Source organism: Mytilus trossulus, chromosome 9 (assembly GCF_036588685.1).
Source record: "Mytilus trossulus isolate FHL-02 chromosome 9, PNRI_Mtr1.1.1.hap1, whole genome shotgun sequence".
Taxonomy (NCBI): Eukaryota; Metazoa; Mollusca; class Bivalvia; order Mytilida; family Mytilidae; genus Mytilus; species Mytilus trossulus.
The window spans coordinates 23034943-23052416 of record NC_086381.1 but is presented as its reverse complement, the minus strand read 5'-3'; the positions used below and the strand labels follow the sequence as shown (position 1 = coordinate 23052416).

The window sequence follows — 17474 nt, the reverse complement described above, 5'->3', positions numbered from 1 at the left end:
CGATAATAACGATTTTACTGTAAACTGATTTTGCTACGTGACACATGGTACATGATTACAATAACACATGTTCGTAGGCGTTTACTTGTGTAAATTCGAGACAGGATGTTTTGCTTCTGTTATACAATTAGTGGATTTATTCGTCAGCCTAATCAATATATCACATTCTCTTCACAACTGGCGACATATGGCTGCTTCAGTGACATGCATGACAATATAATATATACATTAAGTCGACATTGGTTTGAAATAAAAACTTTTTTTTTCACGACGTTGGATCAGTGACGTAAAATTCATTACGTCACCGTAAGAATAATAAATATAACGATAGCTCTATTCAACACACGAAAATACGTTATGGAAATTAAAAAAAAAATGTATTATAAAGCAAGACTAAATTTCAAAACCATTAACCTCAGATCGAGCGGGTGATATTTTATTTAACGTCAAAAAAAGTTTTTACGTTAAATGTTGTTGAAGGGCAAACACATTTAATTTCCTGAGTTACCAAGATTTTGTTTCTCAAAATAAACACACTGAAAATTGTTTTATGGCTATTGAACTATTGAAAGGCGTTAATTCCCACAAACCAATCAATCAACCAAAACAATACTGGTTCATAATTAATTGTTTTGTACTGAATCTGGTTATGTTTGAAAAAAATTAATTTCAACCTAATTCATACAGGATATGAATACCATATGTGATCGAATCTGTACTATCATTATCATGTGTACAAAAGAATGCGTTTATGAACCCAAACTAATCAATCAAAAATTCAAATATAATGACTATCAGATTGTGATTTAGGTAGGATTACTGATTTCCCCATTGTTACATGTTTAATTCCTGTTTTACAGGAAGTCCTCCTCATTATAATTTAGAAATATATTTCCTTATCAAACAACGACTGGTTTACCACATTTTAAGTTAATATTTCCTTTTGGCCGGGAATGACTCATTCGACCTTCAGCTGTAAACCTACACTACCTAGCTAGTTGGCCGACATGATGACGCATCGATCCGTGCAAAGCGTGGAGTGTTTATCGTGCCAAGTATTAAATCTCCGATAACATTCTGATAAATAACATATGAGTCAGCAATCATCCGGCCTACGTTTTCTATTTAATTATCAAGTGATTGTGTTTGTATGTGACTTGGCTGTTGAAATAAAATGTTTATATATTCCTGGTTGTTTATTATATTATTTAGGTACAATAACCTTTGATGTATTGGTAAACAATTATCTCAATAAAATAGACGCGCCATTATTTTTTTTTATAAGCACACTTGTCACAACAAGTACGTCAATTCTAAAAATAGAAAAACTAGTTCCAACCGGTTTCAACCAGAAAATACAGTAGGTTTGCGCATGTCCACAGTTTGTTGTAATACTCGACTACGTTGTATATGAAGATAGCTGCTGAAGGTATGTTAGTATTTGCTAAAATGTGGTTGATTAAGACAAATCTAACAAATATTATGAAATATGTACTAATCATCAATATAAATGACGTCATTACCATTGATTATGTAATCTTTTTATGTTATATAATGTGTTTTATTGATCATAAATATATACAAATTATGTTTCAATTATAGACATGTTTCCGTTTAATGTGAACATTTATGTAAATGTTAAAAACGTCTAATGACTTATTTACTAGTTATATAGCAACCATTCGAGTTGTCTATTTCACTTTACGTTAATGACATCATAATTGAAAAAAGATTTTTGAGTGTTGAAGTAATGAATTGATTAAGTTATTTATCACTGTTGACGTTACTTTTAAGGTAATTATACTGCTTGTCGTCGTATATCTAAGGGTTGAATTCGAATATTTATATAACGTTAACAAGGTAAAAGGAAGGTTAATTACGCCTATATGATTGTTTAGTGTATATATTGAAGAAAAACGTAATTTATTTCATCTAAATACTTTTTCGATGAGTCAACTTACTTAAGGTAACAGGAGTATATCGCTGTTCAATAATTAATCAGTGCCGCATGAACAATTGCCTTTTTCAGTACGTAAATTTAATATACGACCGTCGTAATTGGATCATTTAGATGTGTTATATATAAAAAAAAAAAAAAAAAAAAAAAAAAGATGTGGTATAATTGGCAATGAGACAACTCTTCACAAGAGAACAAACAAGTGACACCCCTGAAATTAACATCTGTAGGTCATCATATGGCCTTCAACAATGAGCAAAGCCAAAAATCCACTTTTAAAATTGTCGTTATAGTTTATTGATACTTTACTGCAACTTATTTATGGTTTTTAGTTACCTATCACTACGACCCAAATTCTACCAGTGAGTGACGTATTATTTCGCAATGAAAAAGTTTTTTTGTCTTTTGTGTATCAGTCTATAACATTTCACATGTACTGTATAGTGTGCTAATTTGCTGAAATTCAGTTCAACAGTGAGATCATTTAAGCATAACATACAATAGATTTACAAGGAACATTTACTTACTCACTCTGATGTGTCTAATGTGGAGCAGGATCTGCATACTCTTCGTCGCCAAACGTTTAAACATTCAATGTTGACGGTCAGTTGGTATTTTTTTTTTTACCAGGAATAGATTACCTTATCTGTATTTGGCAAAATCTTTCAGAACTAAATGTATTCAATGGTCTTCACCTTCGCGCTCTTTCTCCTTATAAACCTTTTAAATTGGAGCGTCACTAGTGAGACCGTGGTAGACGAAACACGTCTGTAGTACAAAATGGTATGCCTGATATTTTTTATAAGTTTTTTTGTATATCAACATATTTTTGGGTCTCTGAAGGTTGGTTGTATCGTTGGCAATCACATAGTTTAACATTCATCATATGTCATATCATAAACACAAAATATATCCATCAATCAATCTCCTCTGCGTTAGTTACGTAATCAAGCTATTCTTACATAATAAAAGATTATAGATTACGCCATATAAGTCTTCTATAATAAGAAGTAAATATATTTTATTGAAGACAACAAAGAGAGGAAATAATATGAATTTGTTTTTATGTTGTTATTTGGATGTTATTTGAACTTCAACTGCTAAAGTTTATAATTAGTTTGTGTTACACTGTCTAATAAAGACAACGTTTTGATATTGGTTATGTAATTATCGAGGCTGATAAGAAAAAAGCCCTTCCCTTAAACATTTGATATGATGATTTAGTGACAAAAGCAAGGTACATTCAAAAGATAATATGTTTAAATATAACACATATTTTAACTTTTAGGAATTCTCGGTTATTAATACTCTCCAACTTTCGAGTTGCTTTGCAACAGTATTTATTTGAGCGTCACTGATAAATCTGTTGTAGATGTAACGTGGTTCTGTCGTAACATGTACCAAATTAAATGCCTACGATTGTTCATTAGTTTTTACCTGATATAAAAAAAAGTATTACTTATCTCTCTTACTTTTTAAATTAACAATAAACCCATGAATGTACTACATGTACATATACTGATGGAAACATTTTGTAGGAAGTTTATTTCAAACCATGATTCATTCCCATATTATTTTATTCCTAATTACCATATTTTTTTTCTGGTCACACAATTATATAAAAATGATATACAAGATACGTTAAAAACATGTAAACGCTACTCGAGTATTGGGTTTGAATAGCGATAAATTGACCTTATTAGCAGTACTTCATTGGCGTTGACATTGATAATTTGAGATAACGATAATCAAACCTTTTTTTTTTATATCCGCCAAGATTTTACCTTTAACCACCTATTTGCACTACTTTGATATTAATTATCGCGTTTATTTAATCAAAAATAATGTACTGTTATAACGAAAGGTCATACGTTAGAAAAGGCGATCGATTGACGACGTCTTCTGAAAGTTCACCCTGAAAACGACGTGGTCATGACATTCTTCTTTCTTATATATAAACTTTTATTTTATCTATTTAGATTTCGAAAAAGTTCATTATTCACATGTCTTACACATCTTAATTCTTGACAAAATACCAGTTTTATATGAACGATACATCCAAGATTTTGAATCAATCTTTCATTTGACTAAGACAGCACCGGTTTCTCTAACATAAGTCATTTGATCTTAAGATCAGTTTTGTAATTCTGAACCTTCCGAAAGTTTTTTTTATTGTTTTGTGTTATTTAAGACAGTAGCCTAATTTTGTTGTAAAACAGGAATGAAAAGTAAAGCAAAATTTTCAAGTCAAAATAAAACCCAAAATCAGTTCTGTTAAAATCGCTGAATTTGCATTTAGAAGAGATAGTTAAAAGCCATGAATTATTTAATGGCTACAAAATTCTTGCCTTCGCATAATTTTATGACGTTATTTTCGTCATCTCGTCCGAAGATATTTGGTTTCCAGATAATAACTTTAGTAAAAGTAAAAGTTTATGGATTTCTTTGAAATTGTACCACAAGGTTCCACGATATCAAGCAGTCTAGCAAAATGCACGTAGCCAGAGGTTAGACGTTATACTACGTACTTCCCGATTGTTGTCGGTATAACTTATAATCCGTGAAAGAAAATGAAAGTAAATAAGAGGCCAGAGACAAAAGAGATCAAAGGTACGATAAAAAGCAGCAGGTCGATTAAAACAGACAACATGACCAATGAAAAATCCACCAACGAAGATAAAAGGAGTACCCTACAGCAATTTAAAGACAACACTATTTCATTATGTTACCAAAGTAAGTTTAAGCAGCTCTATTCTGTGTGGAGCAATGATTTGCCTATGATCGTTTTTCTACGCTTCAGTCGAAATGTTGTCTGAACAAGGTTTTTTGTGCGCTTTTCAACTTGATGTTTGATTAAATATGTTTTGTTAAGGCATCATTGATGCATCTGGTGAACAAAACACGCACGTATTGCATTCCAAATTATACACAAGATACCTTTGGTTAGTTTTAACAACCACTGAGTGCCACCGCTAAAGAACCTTTTGTCACCGACGGTTTCGTTAACCTTGTAGATAAATATTTGTGGTGAAACAACAAATTATTGATGCTTTCACTTTTATGTACATTTATCGTTTATCAAATGAAGAATAAGAAGAACGCCTTAGCAGTACGTTATATTTGGCAAAACCTACATAAAATTAATGTTTTTTGAAAGGCTCTTCAATATCGTATTTTGCCTCTCATTTGGTTTGAATCGAGCGCCAGTTATGAGTTGTATGGCGTTTTTACGTACCCCATTTGTAGCTGCATCGTCCAATTATAACATTTTGAACGTCAGATTCCTGTTTCGTTGTCAAATCTCAGCAGTGATGCTCGAATGAAAAATAGAAAAAACGCCAAATAAAGAAAGAAGTTGTAGAGCATTTACAACCCACAATTCCGAAAGGTTTGTCTAATTCAGAAAAAATCCATTGTATTTTGTAAAATGTTAATTCATTATGATGACCATACCAATGATGATTTATGTCAACATAGAAATGCTTACTAATTGACTCGGCTGATGAGTAATAATTAAAGTGTTGCAATGTAGGAAATGTGTTATAGATAAGCAAGCATATTAATAATGTCTGTCTCGATGAATGTCTTCTAACGTTACTGATGAGTCTTGTGTATGTGAAACGCGAGGCTGACGTATTGAATTATAGGTGTGGTACCGTTGATAGCTATTACCATGTCGAAATGTATTATTGAATTGTTTATTTGTATATTTCTCTCTCCTGAATGTTCTTGCATTGATTTGTTCTGCAGTCCTGTTATGTAATGGTGTCCTTTTAGTGTTATATTCAACAATGTCATAAAAGCGCGAGGTTTGGCTTGCCACAAAATCAGGTTCATCCCACCATTTGTTCTTAAAAAATGTCCTGTACCAAGTCATGAAAAGGGCAGTTGTTATCTTATAGCTCGATTCTGTGTATGCGTGTTACATTCAATTTGTTGTTTGATTTTTTGTTCCACTTTAGTGTTTCTGTTGTGACGTTGTTGTCCTCCTATAATTGATGTGTTTCCCTCGGGTTTAGTTTGTAACCCTGATTTGTTTTCCTCAATCGACTAAATGACTTACATACAGTGGTATACTACTGGTTCCTTCATTCTTTAAATCAGAATATTCTTTTTTCAAGGGTGATTTGATTCTTTCTAAAACAGGTTTATCTATTTTCATTATATGTGTTAAGAAGGTTAACAAAGGTTATGAAATCCATTTTCCCTTTGTGAAAATTCAATTTTTATAAAGTGATAGTCCAACAGGACTAACCTATGGAGTGTCCAACTTTTGTTTGATAAGTTTATTTACTAGTATTTGATACACTTATCAGGTGACATTTTTTTCTGTGATTAAATGTTTCATTGATGAAATTGTTTAAAGTGAAATGTCGAGCAAGTAATACAATGCTTATTCGTTATGATAATTTATGCTCAAAGGGGAATATGATGCTTTGTTCAATGGCACATGGGATAGTCTTATTAAATCAAATATTGATTAAGCTATTAATATGTACAGTGAAATAATTCACTTCATTTTGGATAACAACATGACTAAGAAAAATATATTTATTTTCTACTTAATATTACTCCAAAGTCAAGATCATACTTACTAGGAAGATGCAGGAAAGTGGTTACCGGATAACAATTTCCTTTTTAAACATGTGATTGCAACGGATATTTTATTTATCGTTTCTTATAAGAGAAAAACTTTTATACCGTTACACAATAACTATAAAAGGATTTGATAACAATAAGGACATTATCATACAGAAACGGAAATATCTACACGACATTGCAAGAGAAAGGGACACACAATAAACTACGTGACGATTTGGCTTTTCCTGACTTAAGTTTCCAAACGATGGTTATATATTATCACGTTCAAGATTCTAAAATGGAGTATAGCCTGTGCATAATCAGAACATTGCCATTACAGTAACGGAATGATCTCTACTTTACGAGATATCGATAGAGGAAAAACTAGTTTATATCCTACAAAAAGATTCGAATTCCAAGTATACCGGTGAGATCCTTCTATAAAGATGCGTGTGATAGGAGAAAAATAAAAACTGAACCAATAGAATAAAATTGTAACATCTAACGAAAGGAGACAAGTATTGGTTTTGTCTTATTTTGTACAAGGTTAACCATCACGGTTACAATAGTCCAGTCAAGTGTGGTATAAATTTTACCCTAACCCGAAAGTAATTGCAACAGAAGTTTTAATCTTTAGCATTATACCTTAAATATACACAGAAAAAAGTCCCATAAAATATAACTTGAGGAAGACTAAAAAAATCACCATTTAGAATTCCTATGGAGATTTGCATTGAAAAAGGAGATCACTCTTGCAAAAAAGGCAGAAATATCAATAAAAATTGATACAAAATTATAACTTTATCGCTTTTTCGGAGACACAAGGTAAGGATTTTTATTGGTTGCAGTCAGAACTCGCTGCATCCAATCTAAAAGCGCCTATAACATGATCACGTGTAAATGTAGAAAGTGTTGGTAAACAATTATCACGTATTTATTGTGCAACAAGTCTTTACATCCCTAAACATACGACTATATTTAATGACAACTTGAATGTTTTTAATCAACCAATAGAAAGTTCTTGTGTATGTTTCATGCACAAATGCATGAATGTTGACGTATATTTTCATTTCCGGCTTTACACAGTTTGTAGAATCTACACGCTACCGTGTTTTACCTCCAAATTGAAGAGTTAAAGTGCTATCATTGGTCAAGAATAATGTATTCGGAATGGGCGTGATTTTTGTCTTCCGATAGATAACGCAACATTGTTATCTCAAATGTTGGCTCAATCCGCCAAGGGTGAAGAGAGCGGGAGTGTATCGTAACCCTTGGCTAGCGAAGATGAGAATCTCAAATTTGATCAAAATATTTAAGCATGTATTCTTCTTTTTGTGGTTTAAAGTTTTTTTATATAAGTAAGTTGCAGAAAAAATATAATATACAGATATAATCAATGCCAAATGTTCACATTATTTTTTCAAAATGGTCACAAAGCTTCAAATTTCCAATTTCTATAATAAAAAATGCCCGAAAAAAATAAAACTACCCATAACACTTCAGTTTTGCACATTTCCTGAGCAGAAGATTATATAATTTAGCCAAATACGATTAAATTTATAACCCCATCAAAGTATCATGCTTTAAATAAATTTCAAGAAAAACAACCAAAAACTGACAAAAAAAGACTCATTTTTGCAAGAGTTATCTCCCTTTCCAATGTTAAATTCCATAGGAGTTTTCCTCAAGTTATATTTTATGGGACTTTTTTTTCTGTGTATATAAAGGGCATAATTCTATAGATTAGAACTAAAATATTTTTGTTGCAATTTGTTGGAGGTTAAATCTTAATTTGACTGGACTATAGAAATAGACTTTATATTGTGAACAATAAGGACATTACCGTAAGGTAAAGGAAAGATCATTTATTAACACGGAATTAACAGAGGAAACCCCAATTATACATTTTGGTATCCCCAAGTCTTCCGGTTTTTATTATGTTTCCAGATAAATGTTCCTTACTTGATTTCCATATTTCTACCGGGTTTGAAATTTAAAAAGCTAAAAAAAAAACGACGTCCTTATTTGATTTTCAAAACGATCGTTATTTATTTCACCCTTGAGACCGAGCAAAAAAGGTTTGAAGAAGATAAAAATGTCATTATAAAGAAATTAAACTGACGACGACTGGACACAAAGGAAAGTCGTCGAAGATATTAACAAGTGAACATAAACAAATATATGATAAAAACGATTCGATTAATTTTAACAAAAACAATTTGGATGACCAATAGTGCTTAAGAACGGTATGCAATCTAGCTCCAAAAGTGCAACTCGACATAGCGGTTGAAAATATTCTGTTATATAATATTCAAAGGATCAATACAGATTGATATTTAAAACATAGCCTTCTCTACCAACGTTCTTTCAATGGCTATGATTGACATAAATATGTAACTTCATGTATGTAATATTTAACCTTTTTCTTCCTATTTGACATTTAAGTGAATAACAAGCTCTCAGATATTGTGTGAACAGGACGATGAATATACTGTACTGGAAGTGCTACTAAAATTATGAGGAAAGTTAAAGCTATCTCCCCTGTCGTATTGTTCAGTAACAAAATAGTTTCATTAAATGTCGAAAGAGTATTGGAAAAATATAAGTAGTTTTCATTTTTAAATGAAGAGTGACCAAATACATATAACAATTAAATGAATAGATATTTAGACAGAAAATTGTCAACTCGCAAAGTATTTTCTTTTACATACCACACGGAAAACTATCATGCATTACTGTAAATCACATCGTATGATTTCTTCGGGTTTTTTTTCCGTTATCCTAATGTTTCTCTTGACCAATCGATTTACGAGATTTGAACATTAGTTACTTCTGGTGCCTTAATCAAACATGTGATTGACATTGCTTCTGTGAAATACAACAATGATTAGAGTGGATTTTGTACCCGTATTGATGTCATCGGCCGTCTTCTGACTGGATAATCTAAAACCTAAGTCGATCTATAATTCAGCATTTACCACAGCACACCTTGATGCTGTTCGCAGAAATCAAATCAAAACAGAACAGCTAAATGTGGTCCCTAAAATTGTGTATACCCATCACTACCACAGTTCATTATTGCTGTTGGTATCTCTGGTTTACAGAGAGTTTCCATCCAGACAGGCCGGAACAGGCTTTACCTTAACCTCGATGAGGAAGATATTATGTTGGACTAGGTTGTCCCAAGACGTTAGATATATTGGTAGAGGATCTTGAATTTGAGGAGCTGGCGACTAATTTGTTAAACCACCTGTGACGTTTTCTCCTACAACATGTACAAATACGAACACTCATGTTCAAGCATAAACAAGAACCGTTCATCCCTGCCCCCGCACATGAAGATGTGGTAGTATATGCGTCATGATGTGAGGCATAATCCTACAACCACAAGTGCTAGTCAAATGAAATTTATCAGCTTATGCTATCGAGACGATATGTGAAGCCACACATGCTCAAGGTTATCAATCTACATAATTTTTATACGACCGCAAATTTTGAAAAAAATTTCGTCGTATATTGCTATCACGTTGGCGTCGTCGTCGTCGTCGTCGTCGTCGTCGTCCGAATACTTTTAGTTTTCGCACTCTAACTTTAGTAAAAGTCAATAGAAATCTATGAAATTTTAACACAAGGTGTATGACCATAAAAGGAAGGTTGGTATTGATTTTGGGAGTTTTGGTCCCAACATTTTAGGAATTAGGGGCCAAAAAGGGCCCAAATAAGCATTTTCTTGGTTTTCGCACTATAACTTTAGCTTAAGTTAATAGAAATCTATGAAATTTTGACACAAGGTTTATGACGACAAAAGAAAGGTTGGGATTGATTTTGGGAGTTTTGGTTTAAATAGTGTAGGAATTAGGGGCCAAAAAAGGGCCCAAATAAGCATTATTCTTGGTTTTCGCACAATAACTTTAGTTTAAGTAAATAGAAAATAATGAAATTTAAACACAATGTTTATGACCATAAAAGGAAGGTTGGTATTGCTTTTGGGAGTTTAGGTCCCAACAGTTTAGGAATTAGGGGCCAAAAAGGGACCCAAATAAGCATTTTTCTTGGTTTTCGCACCATAACTTTAGTATAAGTAAGTAGAAATCTATGAAATTTAAACACAAAGTTTATGACCATAAAAGGAAGGTTGGTAATGATTTTGGGAGTTTTGGTCCCAACAGTTTAGGAATAAGGGGCCCAAAGGGTCCAAAATTAAACTTTGTTTGATTTCATCAAAATTGAATAATTGGGGTTCTTTGATATGCCGAATCTTACTGTGTATGTAGATTTTTAACTTTTGGTCCCGTTTTCAAATTGGTCTACATTAAGGTCCAAAGGGTCCAAAATTAAACTTCGTTTGATTTTGACAAAAAATTAATCGGTTGGGTTCTTTGATATGCTGAATCTAAAAATGTACTTAGATTCTTGATTATCGGCCCAGTTTTCAAGTTGGTCCAAATCGGGGTCCAAAATTAAACTTTGTTTGATTTCATCAAAAATTGAATAAATGGGGTTCTTTGATATGCCAAATCTAACTGTGTATGTAGATTCCTCATTTTTGGTCTTGTTTTCAAATTGGTCTACATTAAAGTCCAAAGGGTCCAAAATTAAACTTAGTTTGATTTTAACAAAAATTGAAATCTTAGGGTTCTTTGATATGCTGAATCCAAACATGTACTTAGATTTTTGATTCTGGGCCCAGTTTTCAAGTTTGTCCAAATCAGGATCTAAAATTATTATATTAAGTTTTGTGCAATAGCAAGTCTTTTCAATTGCACAGTATTGCGCAATGGCAAGAAATATCTTATTGCAAAATATTGTGAAATAGCAATTGTGTTTTTAATTAGAGTTATCTTTCTTTGTCCAGAATAGTAAGCAAGAAATATCTAATTGTAAGAATTTTTTTTATTTGGAGTTATCTGTCTTTGTCCAGAATCAACTTAAATCTTTGTTATATATACAATATACAATGTATATTCACTTTTTACTACCAACTGATAAATTAAAATAATCTTTACCATTCAGTGATAACAAGCAGTTTTTTTTACATCTTAATATTTTATAATGTATTTAAATGAGAAGTAATTGTTGCAAACTCCATTAGAAATTTTAATTGAGATTAGTTTTGGAATAAGGGAAAGGGGGATGTGATTAAAAAAATTGGGTTCAATTTTCTCATTTGAAATTTCATAAATAAAAAGAAAATTTCTTCAAACATTTTTTTTGAGAGGAATAATATTCAACAGCATAGTGAATTGCTCTAAGAGAAAACAAAAATTTTAATTTCATTAGAACACATTCATTCTGTGTCAGAAACCTATGCTGTGTCAACTATTTAATCACAATCCAAATTTAGAGCGGAATCCAGCTTGAATGTTGTGTCCATACTTGCCCCAACCGTTCAGGGTTCAACCTCTGCGGTCGTATAAAGCTACGCCCTGCGGAGCATCTGGTTATATTATAACTAAATCGAAAACTACGTTCAAACCTATGATTGCGTTGGATAAAAACCGCAATTTTTATACGTGTGCATGTAAAACAAATTTCGTTGTAGAAGGGTCTAAATACAGCACAAACAACATTTTTCAAAAGACTTTAAAAGTATAAATGTATATTTAAACAAAACACATTTGACTAACAGGTCGAACAACTGATCGTTCTATCGTTCTAGAGTTATGCCTCCTTACAAATGGAAATTTGCTGAAAATTGCTTAACTTTTGTTTGCTTCAACCAAATATAATGAAACATATAAAAAGCCCAATGTTCATTACCACAGAAAAAAAAACAAGATTAAGTCGAATTTTGGTGATGTCACTTTTATCGTTCTAGTGTAATGCCCCTCTAAAAATTGAAAAATTGGTAAATTTTGTTTTCTTCTGCTAAGTTTTTCTCACCTAAATTTTATGAAAATCATACACAATGCTTATAACCGCAAAACTCAAATCAAACACAAATGTGGGTAGTGTCATCGAGATATGTCACTTTATAACTTGATATGCAAGCGGGAAAATGGACACATTCCCCATTTACTTCGAGTATTTATGATTCTCGATAGAAATAGAAATTACATTTAGTTACTCGAAAAGTCATTCGGCATACCCGGTGAGGCGTAAAATTGTACTTTACGTACTTACTGAAGCTGCTTTGGCGGGAATAATAAATAGTACATTTCAATCTATAATAAGTTTAATTTACTTATTCATACATTGCATGTTTAAGTTAGTGAACTAACTGACTTGCATATTGTCACAGCTAGGTTTGTATAAGTTTAAGTTTTTTTAGATGGGTTATTTAGTAAAATATGCAAACAATCTATGTCGCTAAATATTCATAATTTTATATATTTAACTGATAGAGTATGGGAGCTGTTTTTGAAAGAGAATTTATAAAAACAGATACAAAAGTAAGTCATGTATGCTTATATCCTTAACACCTGAAACCATGACAAAAGCCATAACGGTTGCTTGAGGTGGAGACAGGAACAAGTGGGATAGTATAGCACTTTATAACTCTTCTAGTTTGCTGACTAATTGATCTTTAATGGCAAGGTTTTTTTTTTAAAAAAAGGGGCCAGACGTTTTATTTTATCTAACCCTTTACCTATCCAGACTGTTTAAAATTATACACTTATGATCATTGTAATAATTCTTCTACAGGTAAAAACGATGATAAACATATAATATGAAATCAAATAGACCTAGAAAAAATCAATTGCACGAGTTCGCTATCTATATCGTTATTTATATTCATAGCGGGTTATATGACCATCGGCAGTCTACGGCGGTCAATTGATAGGTAATTAGATGGAATCTTAGATTAAGCATATACGAAATGGTGATATATATTTTTGAAATTTAAATACTTAGTTTACGTTTTATAAATTTATAAATTAGATTTTTTTTAGTCAAATTGTTTAACATGGACTTAACAGCTAATGCCCCGTTTAAAATGTTCAATTATTAATTAAAAAATAATTTTTGATCGGAATAGTCATCGGCTTTATCCAGAGAAGTATGATTTTGTGTTGTTCTCGTTCTCCCAGGCATATATTACCATAACCGTATTTGGCACGGCTTTTTGGATTTTTTGGTCCTCAATACTCTTCAATTTAATAATTGTTTGGCTTTCTTACTATTCTGATTTGAGTGTCACTGATGAGTCGCATGTTGAGGAAATGAGCGTCTTATGTATCAAATTATAAGTCTGGTACCTTTGATAACTATCCGCACCTCGCGGTCGATGCCACTGCTAGTGGGCGTTATGTTCCTGAGGGTATCACAAGCCCAGTAGTCCGCACTTCGGTGTTGACATGAATCTCAATTATATGGCCATGTATATGCATTCACTGTTTGAAATAGTATGAATTATTCGAAATACTACGGATTATTTTATCTCAGGCAAAGATTACCTAATTCGTATTTGGTACAGATTTTTCGGAAATTTGGGTTTACAATGCTCTCTAACATTAAACTTGTTTGGCTTTGATCTTAGCGTTACTGATGATTCTTATGTAGACGAAACGCGTCTATCGTATCGAATTATAAGACTGGTACCTTTGATAACTATCTCTAGTTTTCCCACTGTGATTAAGTTAGATATTTGAACATTCATAAACTACGTTTGCGTCGAAATAGTTACCCTTTGAACATCTCGTGTTTTTTTTTTAATTTATTTGTTTACATTTACCACTGTCCACTTCACTTTATACAAGTAAGAAGTCAATATCTCTCTCCATTAAAGAATCGGTGTTTTTCAATATTACTCTCCATGTTTTTATGTTTTGCGATTTAAGATATAATAGCAATCGTAGAATGTAAAGTGTGTTTTGTTGAACATTATTTTGGGGTTCATACAGTTTCTGTTATAATTTTGATAATGATACAATGCAATATTGTTTAAAAAAAGTATAAATTAAGAGGAGTTACTTCAAAAAAGGAGTTCATCAATCCATGATAACATACTGATTATCAAGATCTGATTGTAAAGATCATTTAGCTTCTTACAGTTTTCATTCATCTTTATAATATAGTTTCAAAGCTAATAGGTAAAACAAGAGTGGGTAGAAATAGTCATGCAATGTCAATTACTTCATTTAGGAGCCAACTAACAAGTTCAGTCATATGATATATATATGAGGAAATCATTTATTAGTGATATTTTTTTCTGCAAAGGTTTTGCCTTTCAATTATAATTAGCAAAGATAATATGGAAACGAATATTGATTTAGAGAAAATAAAAGTTGATTGATGTTTTACATCAAAATATCTCTTTGTGCGGATTATATTGTTGATAAGTTATACTGTTTGTAGCCTTATATGATTGTTTAAAACTCTTTCTTAAACTTTTGTCAATTATCTAGAAAGTTTAATAGACAGGTACAAACTTTGCACAGCAAACATTATCAGCAAACCTATATCAACAACAATGCTACAATCACCGAAACTATTGAATAACTCAAAACAGGCGTTATATATTGTTCGTAATGACGATCTTGACTGAAGTCAAGTTTTTGTCATCGAAAACTATAAAAAAAAAAAAAAAAAAAAAAAAAAAAAAAAAAAAAAACAGGTGGAAACAACTTCGTTAAAGATACCGGACCCTTATGTTAGTACGTCAGACGTGAGTTACGTCTACATAAGACTTGTGCTCTATTCTTGTCACATTTTATCCATATTTTTAACACTGTTATATATGTGTGAGATATGACTAGCCATTTCAACCCCCAATATATGATTTTTTATGACCACAAAAATTGAAAACATTTTGGTCGTTTATTGGTATCACGTTGGCGTCGTCGTCTGCGTCGTCGTCGTCCGAAGACTTTTAGTTTTCGAACTCTAACTTTAGTAACTTTGGTTACAACAGTTTAGGAAGTAGGGGCCAAAAGAGGACTCAAATTAGCATTATTCTTGGTTTTCGCACAATAACTTTAGTATAAGCGAAAAGAAATCAATGAAATTTAAACACAAGATTTATACTTCAAAAGGAAGGTTGGGATTGATTTTGGGAGTTGAGGTCCGAACAGTTTATGAATTAGGGGCCAAAAAGGGGCCCAAATAAGCATTTTTCTTGGTTTTCGCACCATAACTTTAGTATAAGTAAATAGAAATCTTTGAAATTTTAACACAAGGTTTATGACCATGAAAGGAAGGTTGGGATTGATTTTGGGAGTTTTGGTCCCAACAGTTTAGGAATAAGGAGCCGAAAGGGTCCAAATTTAATGTAGATTCTTAGTTGTGGTCCTGTTTTCAAATTGGTCTACATTAAAGTCCAAAGAGTCCAAAATTAAACTCAGTTTGATTTTAACAAAAATGAATTCTTGGGCTTCTTTGATATGCTGAATCTAAACATGTACTTATATTTTTTTTTATTATGGGCCCAGTTTTCAAGTTGGTCCAAATCAGGATCCAAAATCATTATATTAAGTATTGTGCAATAGCAAGAAATTTTCAATTACACAGTATTCAGCAATAGCAAGAAATCTTCAATAGCACAATATTGTGCAATAGCAAGAAATTTTCAATTGCACAGTATTGCGCAATCGCAAGAAATCTTCAATTGCACGGTATTGTGCAATAGCAAGTAGTTTTAATTGCACAGTATTGCGCAATAGCATGAAATATCTAGTTGCACAATATTGTGTAATAGCAAAAAAAATTCAATTGGAGTTATCTTTCTTTGTTAAGAATAGTAGTTGAATCAACTTAAATCATTGTTTTATACAATATACAATGTATATTCACTTTTACTACCAACTGATAAATTAAAACAATCTTTACCATTCAGTGATAACAAGCACTTTTTTCACATTTTAATATTTTATGATGTATTTAAATGAGTAGTTATTGTTGCAAACTCCATTAGAAATTTGAATTGAGACCAGTTTTGGAATAAGGAAAAGGGGGATGTGAAAAAATGGGGGGTCAATTTTTCTCATTTCAGATTTCATAAATAAAAAGAAAATTTCTTCAAAATTTTTTTTGAGAGGAATTATATCTAACAGCATAGTGAATTGCTCAAAGGCAAAACAAAATGTTTAAGTTCATTAGACCACATTCATTCTGTGTCAGAAAACTATGCTGTGTCAACTATTTAATCACAATCCAAATTTAGAGCTGAATCTAGCTTGTATGTTGTGTCCAACCGTTCAGGGTTCAACCTCTGTGGTCGTATAAATCTGCGCCCTGCGGAGCATCTGGTTTTAAATGTCATATACCAAGTAGTTATCAAATAGTTCGTTGCTATGTATATTGGCGTTTGTTTTTGGCACTTCCATGTTTCTGTTGCTCCATTGTTTTACTCTTTCAGTATTTGATGTTTTCCCTTTGGGTTTAGTTTGTAACCAGGATTTCTATTCTCTCGATTGTTTTATGACTTTTGAACAGCGGTATATACCTATAGTTGCCATTATTTATCAGTGACACTTAACTTAAAACAGTGGTAATCGAATACGAATCTCCTTTATAAACATAAACACTGCTGAATTTTTTTGTTTCCGTTATACAATTATAGTAATTTACAGGCATTTTCGTATGTAGAAAATGGTGGATTATACCTGAATTTAAAGCTTAACCTCTCACTTGTATTACAGTCGTATATTATGTTCCTTTATACCGTTATAGGCAAGCGGTGCATCATTTATCAAATATGCACGATCTTACTATCTTTCCTGACAGGAAATTAGTGGTGCAACGTAGCCTGATTGGTCATTTCATGGTCGTGATGTCATACTAACAAGGAAAGCGTTAATCGTTGACATAAAACTGAAGAGTTCACACCAAAAGAGGTGTACGGATTAGGAAGTGGGATTTTTTCCATAAGGAATGATAAAATGTCAAACAAGGAACTAATTATAACTCGTATTTAAAACGTCAAATACTGTGATCAAAGAGAATGTTAAATATCAAGGAAGCTTTTCTTCTTCCTCATTCAAATTCAACACCAAGA

General features: G+C 32.0%; 1 protein-coding gene across 1 annotated transcript in view; it reads left to right on the top strand.

The window, feature by feature from the left end:
* The first annotated feature begins 1351 nt into the window (after window positions 1-1351).
* Window positions 1352-17474, top strand: part of LOC134685332 (E3 ubiquitin-protein ligase TRIM33-like) — a 40731-nt gene continuing 24608 nt past the window's right edge. Inside the window, exon 1 of the mRNA XM_063545010.1 lies at window positions 1352-1429. The gene's annotated coding sequence lies outside the window, so the exon portion shown is untranslated. The remainder of the gene's footprint in view (window positions 1430-17474) is intronic.